This window comes from Stegostoma tigrinum, chromosome 22 (genome assembly GCF_030684315.1).
Source record: "Stegostoma tigrinum isolate sSteTig4 chromosome 22, sSteTig4.hap1, whole genome shotgun sequence".
NCBI classification, from domain to species: domain Eukaryota; kingdom Metazoa; phylum Chordata; class Chondrichthyes; order Orectolobiformes; family Stegostomatidae; genus Stegostoma; species Stegostoma tigrinum.
The window spans coordinates 28,654,029-28,661,567 of NC_081375.1; the positions used below are offsets into that span (position 1 = coordinate 28,654,029).

At 41.1% G+C, this 7,539-nt stretch overlaps 1 protein-coding gene across 1 annotated transcript in view; it reads right to left on the reverse strand.

The window, feature by feature from the left end:
- rbfox3a (RNA binding fox-1 homolog 3a) overlaps nt 1-1,302 on the reverse strand; it is a 509,932-nt gene extending 508,630 nt beyond the window's left edge. Inside the window, exon 1 of the mRNA XM_059653730.1 lies at nt 1,283-1,302. The gene's annotated coding sequence lies outside the window, so the exon portion shown is untranslated. The remainder of the gene's footprint in view (nt 1-1,282) is intronic.
- Between the last annotated feature and the right edge of the window lie 6,237 nt (nt 1,303-7,539).

The window sequence follows — 7,539 nt, forward strand, 5'->3', positions numbered from 1 at the left end:
TGGTTAATAAAGTGTGGAGCTGGATGAACACAGCAGGCCAAGCAGCATCTTAGGAGCACAAAAGTTTACGTTTCAGGCCTAGACCCTTCATTAGGAAAGGGGGGTGGGGAGAGGGTTCTGAAATAAACAGGGAGAGAGTGTGAGGCGGATTGAAGGTGGATAGAGGAGAAGATAGGTGGAGAGGAGACAGACAAGTTAAAGGGGTGGGGATGGAGCCTGTAAAGGTGAGTATAGGTGGGGAGGTATCTGTGATTGGTAGGGACGTTGCTGTGATTGGAGGGTTTGAGCTATCGGGACAGGCTGAAAAGCTGGGGTATTTTCCCTTGGAGTGTTAGATGCTGAGAGGTGACCTTATAGAGGTTTATAAAATCATGAGGGACATGGAAAGGGCGAACAGCCAAGGTCTTTTCCCCAGGATAAGAGAGTCCTAATCAGCATTGTTTTAAATGAGAGGGGAAAAGATTTACAAGGATTCTGACGGGCAACTTTTTCAAACAAACAGTGGTGTGTGTATGGAATGAGCTGCCAGAGGAAGTGGTGGAGGCGGGTACAATTACAACAGTTAAAAGGCATCTGGATGGGTACATGAAAGGAAGCGTTTAGAGAAATATGGGCTAAATGCTGGCAAATGGGACAAGATCAGCTTAGGATATCTGGTAGGCATGGACGAGTTGGATTAATAGGTCTGTTTCTGTGCTGCACAGCTCTACGACCCAATGATCCACATACATGCAAGACAGCCAGCCTTGCATTGGAGAGGAAGGAGATTCTGCTGACCTAGCTCAGACACATTGTGTGTCATATCCTTTCTCAGATGAATAGAGCTGGATAGAGAGTAAACAGTGTGGGAATTTGGGAAAAGTTGTCATGGCGCTTTTTATAAGGAATATCTTGTTAAAAAAATCAAGTTAAACTGCAAAACAAATTCTGTAACCCTTTGTCCACCTCATCAACAAGAGTTCTTGGGTAAAGCGTTTTTAATACAGCAACTATTCAAAGTGTTCAAAGCACAAACAACAATTGACATCTGTCCTTATGGTATTATTGGGGAATCTAAATTTCACAGTTCTCTCTTTTTGAACAGTTTGGATGATTTTGTAAATCTAGTGTTTGTTGATAGATCTGGAACAGATCTGATAAGACACAGCGTTAGAAGTATTGTCTTAACTAGTTAGAGACAAAAGAAACTGCAAATGCTTAAATACAAACAGGAGGCTGGAAAAAAACACTGCAAGCCAGACAACACCCAGAGGAAAGGAGAAATCAACATTTTGGACATTACCTTTCTACAAATACCTGAAACGTTGACTATTTTTTTCCTCCAGATGCTGCCTGGTTTGCTGTGCTCTTCCAGCCTCCTGTTTGTCCTCCTCGTCTTAACCAATGATCTGATTGCTCTGTAATATCCATCATAAAAAAATATGGCCTACTCTGAAATAGTGTGGAGATTATATTTCACAAAAATGTCTCTTTTTGTATGAAATGTTTATTTCATTCATGTGCATTAACAAAAAAGGGAGAACATTGTTGTACAACAGGAAGATGATCAACTCCTATTTAAATGATATTTATTACAATATCTTGTTATGATACTGGGGAATCATTGCTTGTTGATGCTTATGTTATTATATCCTTATTGCTTAATTTTTTTTAGCTGTAGAATGAATAGTTACAACACTGAACTCTCAAGTTCAGTTCACATCTTTTAATTACCCATATATGTGGCATGTCTGCACTGAGCTCCTTCAGAAAAGGAAAATGCACTCTAGCAGCACATATTAATAACATTTAAAAAAAATTCATTTCAATGATTTCCATATGATTTGTTTGATGATCTGTAATCTGGTGGATGAATATGCATTCAAACAATAATAAATGTTTCAGATTATGGTGGAACGGTATAAAATATCTGTTAGACTACAGCTGGACGACTATGTATATAGCCTGGTCACCACATTATGGAAAGGATGAGACTGGCACGAAAGAGGATAATAGGACTTTCCAGGGTTGGAGAATTTCAGCTACGAGGAAAGATTAGATTAGCTGGTGATATTTTCTTTGGAACACAGGAGGCCAAGGGGAAATTTGATTGCAGTGTATACAATTGCGAAGTGCTTAGTGAATGCGATTGCCAACTTGACTAAATAGAAGGGTCAATAACTAAAGATAACAATAAACATGCAGTTGGTTGAAGAATTAAACGGAATTGAGGAGTAATGCTTTCACAAAGAAGGCAATGTGTCTGAAATTCACTGCCAGAAAAACTGGTAGAAGCAGATATGTTAAATACATTTAAAAATCATCTGTTTAGGCCCCAAAGTATTGTATTTCAAAGGGTTAGGGACTCAGAGCTTGAAAATGGAATGAGATTGAAATTCTTTTTCAGATGGAATTAACACAATAGACTGAGTGGCATCCTTTAGTGCCGTTAATCTTTATTGTTTAGACACTGATCTGGGATAGGTCAGCTCGCCTTAGTCAGGGCACTAACTGGAGCTGAAATAGTCTTCATCATCCCATGATAAAGAGGAAGAAAAGAATAACTCAACTGGACTGGGGACTGCATTGCCAAACATCACTGTTCTGTGTCTAAGTGTGATGTTGACCTCTCTGTGCCTCACCCCTTCGATTTTCCATTCCTTTCCAAATCTGTCCTCAATACTTTTGATCTTGTACATTACAACAAACAAGTTCAATGCGGGCTTCAGGAACAATATTTCAGCCTTTGCAATAGCTGTTTGCACTCCTTTGGTCTGAACACTGATTTTAACAACTTCAGACCCTAAACATCATCTTCCGTTTTATTACCCATTCCTAGCCTCCAGCTTCACTTAACTTCTTTCCAATGTGGGAGTGTTTTAAGTGCATCTTTTCTTTGCTCTCTCAGAATCTTACTCAACAGTTCCTATTACTTGTTTTTTTATTCTTTTAATGCCTTTTTCTTGGGCTGCTAAGATTGTCTTTGTACATTATCCCTCAGTTTTTCACTGTTCATGTTTTCTTGACTGGCCTTTGAAATGCCTGTCTTTGTTGGAGTTATTCACAGCTTTCACTTTGCTCAGTCTGAAAATGGAGTTTCCTTACCTAGCTTTGGCAAGGAGTCTACACACCTGACACTATAACCTATCCTTCTCCTTTATGAAATTGCTGGACCTGTGGGCATTAGTGACCTCACATTGCTTTACACTTCTAGATGGTGTCTTCGCTTGGCCGGGCAACAGGAATCCAAAGTTAGGAATCTTACATGTAAGACAATTAGTAATGAATCCAAAAAGTATTTTTTTTAGTCTTTAGTGACTAGAAACTTGAGGCAACATGAAGTCATTTCAGAAATCAGCAGAGATGAGAAAGCAAAGAAAATACTTCAAGTAGAAAAGATTAGAAGAATATGCTGATAAGGCATGGTGGCTAAGGTTCTGTTGGAACTGGCTGAACTGAGCTTCTGTGCTGTAATTCACTGTAATAGTTCGTCTACAGGGTTTTCTTTCCTTTCTATTCCCAGAGCAAATCAGAGTTTTAGCACTAGCACTAAAAACACATTCTTGACTGACGATGTATTGTGAATTATAATTGCCTTTACACGCCTCTCTTATTTTCCTGGACTCCACATAGTCAGAGAACAGATGAATCTGGAAGAAGCACAGCAAGAGCATTTGCAAGTCTCCACACACTGACCACACATAAAATGTCAGAGAAGCTGAACCTTCCATTGGGCAGTTGGTGGTTATTAGATTAGAATAGATTCCCTCCAGTGTGGAAACAAACCCTTCAGCCCAACAAGTCCACACCACCCCTTGAAGCATCCCACCCAGACCCATCCACCTATAACTGACACACCCATGAACACTACAGGCAGTTTAGCATGGCCAATACACCTAGCCTGCACATCTTTGGATTGTGGGAGGAAACCGGAGTACCCGGAGGAAGCCCACGCAGACACAGGGAGAATGTACAAACTCCGCACAGACAGTCACCTGAGGATGGAATTGAAGCCAGGTCCCTGGCGCTGTGAGGCTGCAGTGCTGACCACTGAGCCACCGTGCCGCCTAATTTTTGGTAGTCTTTGAGTTAACTCGGAGTTCAAGTGGGAGACTTTAGCAGGATTTGACGGACTTGCCTGAACAGCCAGTGAAAATTAGAGGGGTTAGAATCTGCTCTCACTCCTGGCTGACTACAAAACTCAGCCCATCACTCCTCCCCTTCTGCTCATCCCACACCCCCATCACTCCACATCAGCCCCGATCTTACTCACCCCACCCACCCACCACTCCTGCCCTGACCTCACTCCCTCCCATCACTCTGGCCCCTACCTCACTCGCCCCACCATTCCTTCTGACTTCTCTCCCCCTGACTCACTACTCCTGCTGTGACCTCGCTCTCCCCCAGCATTCCAAACTCAATTCTCCTCTGTTCTGGACCCAAACCCAACTGGGAAACAAGTACTCTGTATTGTTGGAATTGTGGAATGTAAGATTAAAACCCTGATAAGGATGCTTATGCCTAGATTTCCCAAACAGTTCTTAGTTTCTTTTAGATATTTAACATCAATTACAAGTTTATTGGTAGACCTAGTCTAATAACTCCTATAATTAAAATAAAATTAGCCAGCACATGTGTGTAGCCTTAACTGTTTAAATAGCAAAAAAGTACATATTTGCTGAGGTATAGTTGCAGAAGCAATGATGGGCCCCCACCACCATACCCAAGTGAACCAAGCAACATGAATGATCCTGACTTGTGTATTGACAGGCTATTTGAAATCATGGGATATTATATCTAATCCTCCCTCATCTGGTAACCATTTATTCTCTCTTTGCACAAGACCCAAACCCAACTTGGCCGTCCCATGATTATGATCTGACCCACAAACCCTCTGGACCTGAAACGCCATGGACACCAATTTAAAACTGACTACCCACCCACCTCCCATTCCAACTCTCCTAATCTCCAATGATCCAACCTCCCTGCCTCTTACTCACCTGATCTGACTCTCTCACCACACCCCCAATCCTCAGGATTATCCCCCATGAGTGGACACACCCTGATAGCTCTTAAATTCCCTGCCCTCCTGGATCCATCAGCTCCAACTTACACCATGTGGCCTTTCAGTCACTCACCCACTACCCCAGCCCCCTTCAATCTTGCTGTGTATTGAACCATGCTGTGTTCAGTATTCATAGCCCAATACAGCTAGTCCACAGCAAAATAACCCAAACACTCCCAAGACAGTTAATTCAGAAAATAAACATGGTGTAAAACTTCCTCTCCATTGTCCTATCCAACACTCTCTGAATGAGTTAGAATTAAATGATATTTCTTCTGCACTCTGTCTCCATTCTGAACATTCAACCAATGGAGTACTCTCCTGCTTTCTCTCTCACCCTGGGTCTTCCTGTCACAATTTCTTGACTTACCTCTTGCCTGTCTGGGTCATTTTCTCTATTCCATCCCCTCCCCTTGGTTCCCTACTTCTAGCACTTCTTGTCCCCCTTCATTTTTATTATTCTTCTTAAAAGCTCAGTAGGAGCAATGATAGACCATATTACCTTTCAACCTGCTTTGCCAGTCTGGTTAATAATAACACTTAAGGGATTTCCGGGCTTTCGAAAAAATTGCATAGGGCGCAAAATCAAGAAAAGTATGACAGTTTCATAAAACATTAGCTCCACCTCAACTGGAATACTGCGTCCAAATTTTGGACATCACACTTTAGGATGGATGCAATGACCTGAGAGAAGGCACAGAAAAGATTTCAGAATAGTTCCAAGGATAAACTACTTCAGTTACAGGAACAGATTGATGAAGCTGCGAATGTACTCCTTGGAGAAGAGAATGCAAGTAATGAAGGTCTTCTGTTTTGTGAAACTAGATAGGGAAGAAACTGTGACAGTTGGCAGAAGAGTTGAGGTCTAGATGAGGGCCCAAGATGGGATGCGGTAAAATAGTATGGGCTTTGGAATGTATTGCCTGGAAGGTTGTTTGGAACAGATTCAATTGTGGCTTTGAAAAAAAACAAGAGTTGAATGAAATCATGAAGAGAAGAAATTTGCAGGGCAATGAAGAAAGGACAAGGTTGAAGTGTGAACTAAATTACTCTTTTTGGAAGCCAGATCAGGTTTGGGAGGTTGAATGGCCTACCTTCCCTTCTATTCTGTAATTATTCTACGATCACTGATGCAATCAGACAGAAAATTGTTTTAATTTGACTTTCTAAGAGCAAAATCAGAGAAAGTCAGCTAATTCTACCTCATAATTGGCATGATGGTGTATAAATTAAAAGTCTATATGTTACAGGACAGAGGAATGATTTGGAAAGGCAAAATCACAGTTTGTGAAGGGTTAATTGTAACTATAGCAGGCCTTTGGAAAGAACTCAAATGAATTAAAGCAGCAATTTGACTCCAGTCGTTCCGTGGGTGCTGACATACAATGTGTCAGCAAATGTTGTGCTGTCAAACCTGCCAAGGGAATCTTCGTTTTGCATAATGAAATTATCAGGGCAATTCTGCAAACCATAATTTTTAAAAGTGTGTTGTGACAGAAAAAAAACACTGCAAGCTTTAAAAAAAAGTAATCAAAGTACTGTACCACTCAGAACCAATGATCTGATATAAATAATAGAGCCCCTTATTGCAGATGAAAGCATTCGTCACGATCCACCTAATTTGGGAGACCTTTAGCCTATCACATACTGCGTAAGATTTAAAACTTTTACCTCTCATACATCCTATCTTTCGCCATGTATGTTCCACAGAACAGTGCATTTATTTTTCTGTGTTTTCAGTTTCCTTCTGTTATCCAGTCATCCTGGATCCATCCTGTTCTAGTTCACTAGGGATCGTCTCAGTATCTCAACCATACAGACTGAACTCTACTGCTCCTTTTGTCTTGCTCAAGAATCTGCTCCTTACGTTGCTTCCCATGCTGCTACCACAGAAAACTTTGGGTTCTATTGTATCGACTAAGATCAAGATCACACACCTTATGACCTGGTTCCAAAGTTTATTTCCCATGAATTTCCTACTGACTACACAACCTTGTTTCCACTGGCTCCAGATCTCCATGCAATACTCTGTTCCACCACTTTCTTCCATGAATTGCACATAAATTGGAATATAACCTTGCATGTCACTTCAAGAAGCATTTTTATATAAGCACGGTTTTAAGTTCTTAAGTTTAAGCATGGTTTTCAGTCCAAAGATGTGCAGGTTAGGTGAATTGGCCATGCTAATTTGTGCATAGTGCCCCGGAAATGCAGACTGGGTGGATTAGCCATGGAAAATGAAGGATTATCAGGATAGCATGGTGGGGTGGTGCAAGATGCTTTTTGGAGCCTTGGTGTGGACTCGATGGGCCAAATGGCCTGCTTCCACACAGTAGGAAGTCTCAGTTCTCAATTAGCAGTGTGTAGCACAGTATTAGTTTGGAAGTCTCCTGGTATATCTTTTCATGATATTTAAATAAATGAGTTGAATTTGGTTTGGTTTTGCAAATGGTCAAACAATATACAATTGACATTTTTGAGGATGCTTGTTCTAG